Here is a 12,205-nt window from a genome sequence, read left to right on the forward strand (position 1 = left end):
TTTAAAATGAATACTGGTTTTATTTGGATAAGTTGTAAATTCATTTAAAAGCATTATTTTTTTAAATTTTTTGAAAAAACATTTATTTTGAGAGAGAGGGTGGGAGAGGGGCAGAGAGAGAGAAGGAGAGAAAGAATCCCAAGCAGGCTCCACACCCTCAGTGATGCGGGGATTAAACTCAAGAACTGTGAAGTCATGCCCTTAGCCTAAATGAAGAGTAGGATGCTCAACCCACTTAGCTACACAGGCACCCCTAAAAGCATTATTGAATTAAGAGTGGCTTCTTGTCATGATTCATTTGATTAAATCAGTAATTACTAAAAGAGCAGCCCTCCTTTGTGGGAGCTTAAAAACATTTTGATCTGGAAAGGAGACCTTATGTTCATAAAGAACATTATGAACTATAGGTATAGTAGAAGGAGAACTCAATTTGGAGTCAGGCACTTAGGTTTGAGTCTTGACTTCTGTTTACTTCCTACCTGAGTGACCTTGGGCAAGTCTCTTAATTATCTCAGCTTCAGTTTCCTCATTTGTAAAATTATATTTTATCACTTATCTCAAAATTTTTTTGGGAATCTCAGATCCAACACTTTATATGAAAGTATTTTATTAAAAAATAGAGTTATGTAGGAATATAAGGAGAACATTATTATTCCTCTGTGATACTCAGAGAATCAGGTTTGGTCCTAAATACTGCCTTATTTTAATTTTACGCATGGTTGTTCTGTATACCTTTTATTAAACCTTTGTCACTATTGTGATGATAAGCTAGAGAACAGGTCAATTTCTAAGAAAATAATATTCATTCCTGGTATGAGCTGTCTTCACTTTCTAGTCATGACTAAAATAGTATATCCTTTGTGAGATGAGGATTTAGGGTGACAAAGAGGAAAAGCAAATGGCATGCCAGCTCTTCTGTGGGTTCAACTTCATCCTACCACTTTGAGTAGGTCACAGCCATTCTGGGAGACCCTACACCATTTTTTTTCTAGGCTGAAGAGTAGAGAAGGAAGAATGGAGTCCAGCCAAAGAGAGGAAGAACTGTTTCTCTCCCCTACCCCCCATGTCTCTCCTCTCCCAGTTTTCTAATCTCTTCCCAGGGCATGGTTTTTTGAAGCAGAAGCCCAAAAGAACAAACCAGATCTATCTTTGGCCTTTTTGGACGTGAAAACATTGTTGGGCCTACTTAGTAAATACCACTATGAAATGGCCAGCCAAGGTCATCCTGTCAATGAATCCAAGACCCTTGGAGTTGTGTCTAGTGATAGCAGAGCTTGAAGGAACCTCATTTATAACCCTGCATCTATTTTAGTCTAACTTGGTCACTGTTGTGGCTTTTGATTTCCCCCTGGATCCCAGTCATTTGTTTACTGCTGAGCTGCTCCAAAGTTTTAATATGAAAAGGTTACCCTAAGCTTCTTGAGCTAGAGCTGTGCTGCCACCACCTGGAAGTGTGGGGGATTTCAACAACAATTGTCAACCTTAATCCTAACAGCCAGTTATCCACAGACAGTATGTTAAATTAATTCTCTTGTCTGCGAAAAGTCTTTTTCTCTAGAAGCTTTCTAATTCTTTGGGAAGTACTTGATTATGGAAGAGGGTTTAGTTCCTGAACTGTAAAATGAAATTTATAAAGTTGGCAGTAATGAATTTTTAAACAAATTTCTCACATGTTAGTACCAGCCATAACTATCCTTTATGATTAATAAAAAATGCATTAGGTCTGACCAGTGCTAGGGAATAATTAATCTTGTGGCCCAACTATACTGCAACCCTTTTTGTTAACCTCTTGACTGAAAACATATTCAACTTTAGAGAGGCTTAAGGCTTCCTTGTCAATTATGCTAGGAGCCCACAGTTAGTGCTTTATAATACCTGAGAAGTATGGGAAAACTGGCTGGTTGCTCCATATCTTATTATCAACCTATGCTGAGAGCGTTGGCAGTTTTCTCATTGATTCCATCTATATTGCTATTTGGGTGCCACCATAGTCCATCCTCACAGCAGACTTGAGTTGAAAGTCTTGGCAGAAGGTAAAGATGAACTTCAGTGCTTGATCTGATGAATTCTTCCTGGTCAAGGAGAGAGTAGGGGTTACTTTTTTACAGAGAAGTGAAACCTAATGCAAGATGGATACGTTTTATAGAAATAAATTGTCCTCTGAACTTTGAAGTAGGTCCACATGTCAGGCCTAAAGCTATCATGTGGGTAGCACCAATAGAATCATTATTCGCTGGGTCCACTCTCAGTCAGGCTTGATTTATGTTAACATAGAAGAGGTTGGTTATTTGTAGTGATCATCTGATTGCTCTCAGACACATTTAATTTTCATTAAGCCAAGGCAAAGCCTAAAAATAAATGTCATAGGCTTGGAACATACCACACTTCTGGTACAGTCATGAGATCTAACAGGTGGAAATTGTAGAAGTACACAGGAGAATTCCAGGACCTTCTGTCCTCAAGATTATGCAAACGATAGCAATACGTGGTTTTACAGATATACTGCCAGTGTTGCAGAATTCACGGTTTCAGTTTCCATTTCTACCACTAGGTCTTATACTAACATCTGCCTCCTGGTCTTTTCTTTATACTATGTGATCTTTTGACAAAGTTCTTACTGCTTTTACTGAAACGTTCCTGGCTTAACTGCTAGCAAATATCTTGAAGAAAATCAAGTTTGCTCAACAGACTATCTCTTGGCATTTAATGAATTCCTATCAATGTAGACTGCCTTAGACGGTCTTTACAACTCAAACTAAATGTTACTTCCTCAGAGAGGCCTTTTCTGACCATCTGTTCCAGTCAGTTTCTCCAACATCTTCTTTGGTGCAGTAGTTAAGAAAACATGCTCTAGAGACAGACAAATCTATTCCCTGGCTCTGCCTACCACTAGCTATGTTACCCAATTTACTTAGTAACTTGTATTTCAGTTTCCTAGTAAAATAGGCAAAATAATAGCACATACTTGAGAGAGCTGTTGTAAGAATTAGTTATGGTGCATAAAGCACTTAGAACAGTGCCTGGCTATCATCATCATTATTTCAGCCCATGTTTATGTATTTCATGTCACTTATTTTAACTTGAAATTGTTGTAGGTGTCAGTTTGTGTGTTCTTTTTTCAGTCTCTCTTTCACTGCTCTAAAAGTTTCGTGAAGGCAGAAACCATGTTTATGTTTGTCATGTTCATTTTCCTTTCCCTAGTGCTTAAGCACTAGGTAGGAGCTCAATAAATACTTGCCAAGTGAATGTATGATAATTTAAGAAAAATTCCCTAAACAAAAAAGATTCCCAGATCTCAATCAGAAGAACATTTTATTTCAAGGGACATTTGCCAAAAACAAAATGCCAGGGCAACGCATACCAAACAGACTTCTGTTAGCCTTTTTCTTTTCACTACTGCCTTTGTTTTCTCCAGCTACCTACAACTAGATCTACTAAGGGGACCTACCTCTATTTCTAGGCCCAGAGCCCAAGTAAATCATCCAAGCCATAACTAAGGTAAGGTGATTGAGAATTTAGTATAGGGTATGAAAGTTATGACGGTACAGACACATTAAATTACTTAAATGTGTTGTGTCAACTGTAAAGACCCTTACCCTGGCATGAAATGTGTTAGAGATGTATTCTGGGTAACTAAGTCATAGATTTTCTTCATTGTACCTTCTGTTATAAACAGATCTCCATCTAATAGGACTCCATCTGTGCTTATTGCCTGGAATCTTCTGCTAATGTGTCCTGTCCTCTTCTTCCTTGAAACATATTGGAACTTCATTAATTACTTGGACACAATGTCTTGAGCATCCAGCTGCCATTACTGATATCAGCCTCCTCTGACTTCCATTATCTCAGGTCTCAGTGCTGCTACCCATTCTCAGCCCTAACTCCTGAACTTGCTCTATTATACTGTTTTGGTGTATGTTGTACTGGGATTGGATTTGTGTAAAAATTAGAAGAAGGTAGAGGAAACCAACTTAATTTGTCATTTCTGAGTAAACCACAAATCACAAAAAATGTTATTTAGTTACTAACCTGTTCAAAACCTTTGGTGATATGACTGACATCCAGTACAGGATCCTAAACATTTGTTCCAGACATCAAGGTTCTGCACAATAGTCTCTACCGACCTTTTCAACATCAATTCTCATTACTCCATTGTACAAAGCTTCTGTAAGATCCAAGGATAGAGCTTTCTCTTTGTTAGTAGCAGCCTGGCATGAATTGTTTCTGGCACGTTGTGGAGCTCAGTAAATATAGAAGGTAAAAATTACTGAGGTTTTTTTGGGTGCCACACATGTAAAATATGAAGTGCTTTAAGATGCTATCTCACTTTACAGGTATTATCTCATGTAATTCCCCAACTTTATGAAATAGATATTATATTAATTTGTGCAAGTTCACTCAATTCAACTAGGGAAATGGTAGAACTAGGACTTGAACCCAGATCTATTTAGCTTAAGAGCTTGTGCCATTAAAAACTACACATCACTTCAATGGTGTTTGTAAAATAAATACTTGGGCCGGACTGTACTCTTTGTTGTTTCCCTAAAGCAATGAAGTTGCTGAAGCTTATGTGCCTTTACAAATACCCTTTCCCTCACCTGAAAGACTTTACCACAGCTTCTAGGTGCTCAGTCACCATTTCGACTTAGGCAATATTAATGATAAGCACTACTTCTCTGACACCTAATAAATGCCTCCTAGTATTTTTAGTTCTCCATTTATGATACTCACAACTAGATTATAAGCCTTCAGAGGACAAAATTCACATTTTACACTGCTATTTACTCTCAGTCTTATGCATCAAGTATAAGCACTTAGATCCATTAAGTAATATTTCCTGATGGTGATGGAAATGAAGACAAAGAATAAACTGAAGTTAAGTTCTTTTTTTAAGTAGGCATCACACCCCCCCATAGAGCCCAACATGGGGCTCCAACTCATGACCCTGAGATCAAGACCTGAGCTGAGATCAAGAGTCAGACGCTCAATTGACTGAGCCAACCAGATGTTCCAAGGTTCATTTTTAATTATAATAGGCAAGAAACCTATATTACATAAGGATGTATTAAAACATAAAAATGTGCAAATATTAGTTAGTGGGATGAGAAATTGAAGGAGCAAGGGGAAAATGATAGTCATCATACTAATTATCATCCTTACAAGTAAATTTGTTTCAGAGGTTGAATTATCTTGCTTGCTATTTCTGCCATCTATTTTACACCAATCTATTGGAAGTTCCAGAAATCAGAAATTAGTTGCCCAGGCTGGACATAGTTATTTTGCATCTATGGAGTAATTTACATTTATAAAACTGCTTTATGATTATTATAATGTTCACTGGAGATCAAACAAGACTGAACAGGAATCCAAGGAGGGTCTTCAAAGGCTTCCTGATGACCAGGAACTGCCTCTAGTAAGAAATTTTTGGTTAAATTCTATGTAGATCTCTTCTTCTCAAGAGAGGATCAGATTTCATTGATCTCAATGTTCCAAAGCTGTTCATGAACCCTGCTGTTCTGGATCTGTAACAGCTATTTATTTCTCATGGAAAAGGGAACTAAATTAAGCATCTTTATTTTACTTTCCTTGGCTAGAAAAATCTAATGCTATATTAGAGCAGGTTAATGGTCCACTAAGTAATATTCAGAGCCATGAGTTATAAAGGAAAGGAGGCCCATGTGTGAATCTCCTGTAACGTGCAAGTAAAGAAGTAAAATTCAGAGTTGTGAATTCTCTTCTGACTCTTGTAGGTGTTTACCTTTGCTGGGGTTTTAATCTGTTGATTTCACTGACCATAAGATCAAGTATGGTGCTATATCTATATATCTTTATCTTTCTATTCTCTTTACATTGGGAAGAGGTATCTGTGGAAGATGACTTCATGTACATTAACATTGAAGAGAAACTCTATTTAATTTTTCCCTTCAGATAGCTCTGATCTCTTCTATGGAGCATGCAATTTGATTACCTTGCTAGTGTTCACTTGTATTGCATGACTAACAAAACTATTAATAGCTATAAAATTATTCAGGTCCTTAAAGGTGCAGTCACTATGCTTTTCTCAAGGGCCTCTCACAGCAACAGATTCTAGGCTGATTAGAAGTTGGTCACCAATTTTAATTTTAAATGTATTTCCATCAACTTAATTAAGCCCACTTTTGCTCTCCTTAAATGGCATCAAGAATCATAAACGCTTTCCTGTCTCTCCCCCCACATCCTCTGTGGTTGGAAGAAATAAAGCCCATCTTTTCTTGCTTTTCATCTTTACCTTTTCTTTTTGAATGACCCTGCTCTTGACCCTGAGCATACAGTCTGAAAGCTGGATGCAGGTGGAGTGTGGGGAGGATGTTCTGGAGCTCAGCAGATGGATCCCAAGAGCACAATGGCTTACCAGCACTCCTGTGATTGTTGCCAAAATCCTTCCTGTTTTCAAAAGTATCTTGTCCTCTGTTCCTTTGTTTTGCTTTGCTAGAAGACTGCAGTTCTGATTTTGCTAGGAGCCAAATCTGCTGTTTGGAAATGCAGCTGCTTGCTTTGGTGGGTGGCTTGAAAGAGAATTTTTCTACTCTCCTTTCCCAACCTCCTTCCCACCTCACCCTCATGTGAACTCCACTGGCTGGCTCATCATCTCACGAAGCATTGATTTCAGAAGCTGACTATTTGCTTTTGATTGTTTGGCTGGGGCTGCAGCAAAGTCATTGATAGATCTCATTTAGAGCTATCATCCTGTCTACTGTTTTTGGTCAGCCTTCCAGAACTGATTGCCTGTTCCACCAAATGAAACTGCACAGCCAGTGAGGCTTTCTCAACTTCCACCTTTTCCCAGGGCAGAGAACACGCAGAGCTGCATGAGCCTCAAGCTGGGCCTGCTCCTCTCTAAGACTGTTAGTTCTCTTACCAACCCATCATTAGGCATGAGACTTAATTTGATTACTGCTGTCTAGGCTGTTATCCCTGAGTAGATATTGCTTGGTGTTGATGTCGCTGCATTTTGTGATCTTTGCTAACAGAAACCAGCCAAGCTCAGCCCAGCTGGTGTTTCCTGTGATATAAGACACTCTCTTTCCCTACTCTCTTTAATTCCCAGCTTTTGGAAGAAAGGTCATTGGTTCTCTATGGCCATTCTGGCCCCAGTTGCAGGCAACAGACACACATTTATATGCTTTCATTCCCTAAGTCCAGTGCACCAATATGCAAACTGTTGGAGCCCAAATCAAGATACTTTCTCAGCTGGCAAACCATGTTTTCTTCTCATTCAAAAAAGGTGCATAACTTCTCTGTTGCTAAAATGATTTTTCTGTCATTTCTGCTCTATGTATCCCTTTTGTGGTGCTCTCTCTGCCTCCTTCTGGGATCTACTTTTTCCAGTTTACTCTCCACTGCCCCAGGGCTTGTTAATCTGAACAAATATTATGCATTGTGCTGTTAGTGGCTTACATGACATGCCTTTGGTACTTACATTGCTAGCTCAGGTAATGTAACTGCATTCATCAAACTGGTAGTTGTTCATGTTTAATAGTTTTCTTTGTTTCATTTTTAAATTGACATTAACCAACTAGTAAGTTTTCCTAGTTCAGTGAAAAATTAGTCAGTGGAGCAGTTAGAACTCCCATGGAGCTACACAAGGCCTCTCCTAAGTTCTGGGAGAATCTTTGGAGGAATTAAGAACAACTTAGGCCTTGTCTGGTCACCTAGAGCTAAAGAGTATAAAACAGGTTTCGTGTCCTCACTGAGATCATCTTTGGCCCACGATACCTACAGAAGCCCAGGAAGTTGGCTTATCGGACTGACTTTTGTGTTCCTCTCCTTACCAATTCTCTGGCTATTATTGTCTATTTGAACTTAATGCAAAAGGGTGCTATAGCACGGAATTTACACACTCACTCCAGGTCTATCACCATATATCTCTAAGCCTTGAAAGATCTGATTTGTTTCCAGTCCTGTGTATATGTACAGAATGAACTGAACCTCCATTAAGACCAAACAACTAGTCTGTTTGTTTTGTTTGTTTGTTTGTTGTTTTTTGGAAAACATCTTCAAGACATATCCTGTAGGGCTGTTATGTTGGTCAGAGGTCTTTCAGCAACCTCAGCCATTCTTTCCAGTGATATTTCTGCCTCTTTATTTTTATTTATTTTTTATTTTTTTGGCCTTTTCTGCTTCCACCCTCCAGAAAGAACAGAAGAGACTACGAGAGAAATCTAGGCTGAGAGTCAAAAGCCAAGGCCCTGCCTGGAGCTCTAATCTGAGGGAGTTACACATGGTACAAGGAATTCTTCAGATCCACCTAATAGGTTGCAGCCTTAGAGTTTGGGGGGGGGGTAACAGCACAAAAATTTTTGAATTGCCCTAAATGAGTGCACCCATAGTCTGTATATTTACAGTTCTCTCTGTCTGTCTGTCTTTCTCTCTCTTTAGCATTCAGTTTGTATTTCAATTGTTTTTTGAGGTCTCTTATTTGGTGACAGTTTTTTTCTGAAGTTGTCAAGAAAGCATTTCGCCTAGGGGTGTGTGTGTGTGTGTGGAATGTCACTCTTACACTCCTCCTTGGGAAGAGAGAGACAGCAGTGGGAAGGCTGGGCATGATCTGATCAGAGTGCCTTTGAAAGGAGAGCTCTTTGTTTTCAAAGGTCATGGTGGGAAACAATAACAGTTGGTATGAGTTTGCACCTAGGAAGATAGTGTTTGGGATCCACTTGGAGAGAATTCACATGAAAAGGTTGAGGCGATAATGCTGGGAGCCCAAATGGTGCTGTCAAAACATCACAGGTAGTCACTGCAGGGTAGTACAGAAGGTGTTAGAGAGTGGTGTCATTTATTGAAATGTATCTGCTGATTTAACCTTTGCTAATTAAATGGTCCCCATGATGTGTGTTTATTTGGGGATAGTTATGAGTTTTGCAGCAGCATGTGTTTGGCACTGTGGAAAGTGCCATTTCTAAAGAGAGGAGGTAAACATGGAAGGGGCTTGGACATAATTTGTTCAGGAATGCTGGCTTTGTAAAAATGGGAAGAGTTGGAATGAATAATAGCTTTCTGTCCCTTTTTTACCACTGTTCCCTAACTCTCTTATGTTTCTTGGAAAAAGCAGACGACAGGGCCATGGTGAACAATTTTAGCTCTTAAAGAGTACTTTCTCTTTGTGTGTTTTTTTTTTTTGTTGTTGTTACAGATCTCAGAGTGTCACTCTGATCCTATGTCACAGGGTGGGAATGGGAATGGGGCTTGGGAGGAAGAAGAAAGAAAAAGTGCAAGAGACTTCAAAGACTTTTCTTGGCCCCTTCCCAAATCTTCTTGGTATTTCATAAGGGTCAGAAACTGCATCCACTATGGTGGATATTGCATCCCTCCCTTGCGTAGCAGGTCTTCATCTATGGTTGTTGCTTTTAATGACTTCCCTTGTGATGCCTGGGACAGTGTGTGTGCATGTGCGTGGACGTGTGTGTGTGTGTGTGTGTGTGTGTGTATAGTGGGGTGGGGACATTAACTAGAAATTGGGCAATCATTTTGGGCATAAAGGAACAGAATTTTAGGGAGCCATCAACATGATATACCTCATTCTAGTTCCTCTTCTAGAAAATCCATAGTATATAGAATTACATGCTGCTATTAAATTAATCAATGAATTAAAAACTTTACAAGGGCAAGGACCATTTAAAAAAATTCTCAGTCCCTAACACAATGCTGGGCACACATCCAGCATTTGTTGATTTCATAAGGGATGTGGTTGAGTTTTGTGTAATGAGGTAATCTTGGCAAATCACTGATCTGCTTTGCAACTCTGCTTCCACATCTGCAAAGTCTCTTTACCTCCCAGGGATATCATAAAGATTAAATAAGAAGATGACTTTAATAATGACACTTTCCAGTATTGTGCTGTTTCCTCCATTTTCTTTTTTTTATTTTCTCTACTGTAGGGGTTGTAACCTAAGTAAGGAGACCAGATATACAGGCTGAAGAAAGTTTGACTTTGGCTTTTTGTTGTTGTTGTTGTTGTTGTTGTTGTTAAAGTTTTTCTTCCTATGAGAACTTCATCAGGTAGCTGGTCAAATTGGGTAGAATGGGATATACCTGAGATGCAACAAAAGTCAAACTAGTAGATGATCCACATTTTTGCAGCAAAGGCAGAAGGTTGGGTTGAGGAAGTTGCGGGGGGTGGGGGAGGGGACAGAGAAAATGGAGTTATGTGATGGCTAATCTTTTTGGAGCTTGAAACAAATATTTTAAAAACACGTCTCAGAAAACTCCCTTAAGCTTGTCAGTGATACAGTCTTCATATCTTGGTATCTGAGTATTTACTATAAATTTTAACTTTTTTGAACAAAACCTTTTACTCTATCTTTTTGATATCAGGACAGCAATATTATCCTCACACACTGGCTCAAATCTAAATGTAAGGATATCCTCATTTTGGTCTTCTTCTACTACCATTCAGCATTGTTTCAGTGGTGTGGCTGAAATTTTAAAGATAAAAAAATCTTACTAATTTTAACTCTAGCCTTAGCGACCCAAAGAGCGCTTTGTCCCAGAGAACTGACTCAGGCTGCACAGCATTGTAGTTGGTATCCAGGGCCCACTGTTCCTCAGCAAAAGTTGGATCAAAAATACTGAGGATGGTCACTAGATGTCCCTCTTGTGTCTCTAAAGAGGCTGAATAGGTGGGTCTCCTTCAGGATTGAAGAGATGCTACGACAGAGAACTTTCTTTTTGTTTTTATTATCTTCATACAGAACGTTTTTTTCCCCCAGACTGTTTTATTAAGTTAATTAATAAATTCCTGATCATGAAGGTGTTTTCAGCTACTCATTTCTTCAATAGCTTTGTTGGAGTATAATAATCAAGAGTGCCTATTAGGAAAAAAAACCCACATTCTGGGAGAAAGTGGTGTTAGGATTATCTGCAGAAACAGACTGGGAGGATGGAAGAGCTATTGTTTTGGAGGGGAGGTGTAAGTATCACTCTGAGCTTTGGGGTGATGGCAAAGAAGGAAAGCAAAGATACACTCCTCTACCTCTTTCATAGCCTGGTTTCCATAAAAGCCATTTAGTATAGCTGGAAGTACTTGGGGTGTTCTGCTTAGAAATGAGAGATGCCTCAAGTGTGAACAGCGAGCTGGAAGCAGGGAACCTGATCTCCTTAGTGAAGAACATGTTTGTCTTTGCAAATGCAGAACATGTCTTTACAATGTGATTGCAATTACAAAGGTAATAACATTGTACGTGAATTGAATTCCCCTATTTATCCTTAAAAGACAACGTAATATAGACATTCTATTAGTACTCCCCAAGGTAAGAGGTCCGCAGCCTTCTTATCTTGTGTGCATCTTTACAGATGCCAAGGCAAATGTTAATCATTTTACCTGAGTAATTCTTCCATTTCTCATTACCTGGGGGATTGTTAATGGCTGAGACTACTTCTCAGACTCTTTGCTCCGGCTCAATCAAGCCGTGGAGGCGCCAGTTTACTTTTATTGATCAGCGGGTTCCTGACAGCCTTCCCCACAAGGAAGCAGCAGCATCCTTTTTTAACTTAAAGGGGAACAGATCACCTTAAAGTTTACAGCTAAAAGCTTCTAAGCATAGCATGCAAACATTTTAGCATGCTGCTAATTGTTCTGTTTAAATAGTACAAGCAATATTTTAGAAAGCTGCCAAATGCCGATCTCACATCCCGCGATCAGATAGCAAACCCATTTTAAATGCCATTTTAGTCCTTTTTAATTAGACCAAGATGCACTTCAATTCCCACTTGCTGACATCAAAGGTAAATAACTGTGATAAATCAAATGAATCCCTTCCTTCTCTTTGTGGAGCTCTGAGGTGCGCTCTCACTGCCTGCCATATTGTCACTCTCCTCTAGTACTTGCCCAGTTCTGCAACCGGTCTGCAGAAAACCGGGAAGACCACTGGATTCCCTTGCGCCACCACTCTGCTGTCCACCTGTACCTCTAAATAACCAAGATTAAATGATACTCATTAAAGATACTTCGATTTTCTCCCTGATGTTTTGGGCTGAATTGCATCCTAATGTGAAAGAGTGAAAGGATCCTCGTGCCAAAAAAAGACCTGGCTCCCCGCTCCCCTGAGGCACGTCCAGGGGGTTGTAACCTCACTCCTGAAATAATTTCTTTTTGTAGGAGGAAGCTGTCTTCTCCTTCTCCCCCCCTCCTCACCGCCAAGGTAAAGCTGCTAAACTAGCTCCTCTT

General features: G+C 39.4%; 1 pseudogene; it reads right to left on the minus strand.

Moving 5' to 3' along the window:
* The window catches only part of LOC120224772, a 43,977-nt pseudogene extending 32,601 nt beyond the window's left edge, over positions 1-11,376 (minus strand).
* Positions 11,377-12,205: the final 829 nt, after the last annotated feature.

Source organism: Hyaena hyaena, unplaced genomic scaffold, assembly GCF_003009895.1.
Source record: "Hyaena hyaena isolate Hyena2069 unplaced genomic scaffold, ASM300989v1 scaffold_1257, whole genome shotgun sequence".
NCBI classification, from domain to species: domain Eukaryota; kingdom Metazoa; phylum Chordata; class Mammalia; order Carnivora; family Hyaenidae; genus Hyaena; species Hyaena hyaena.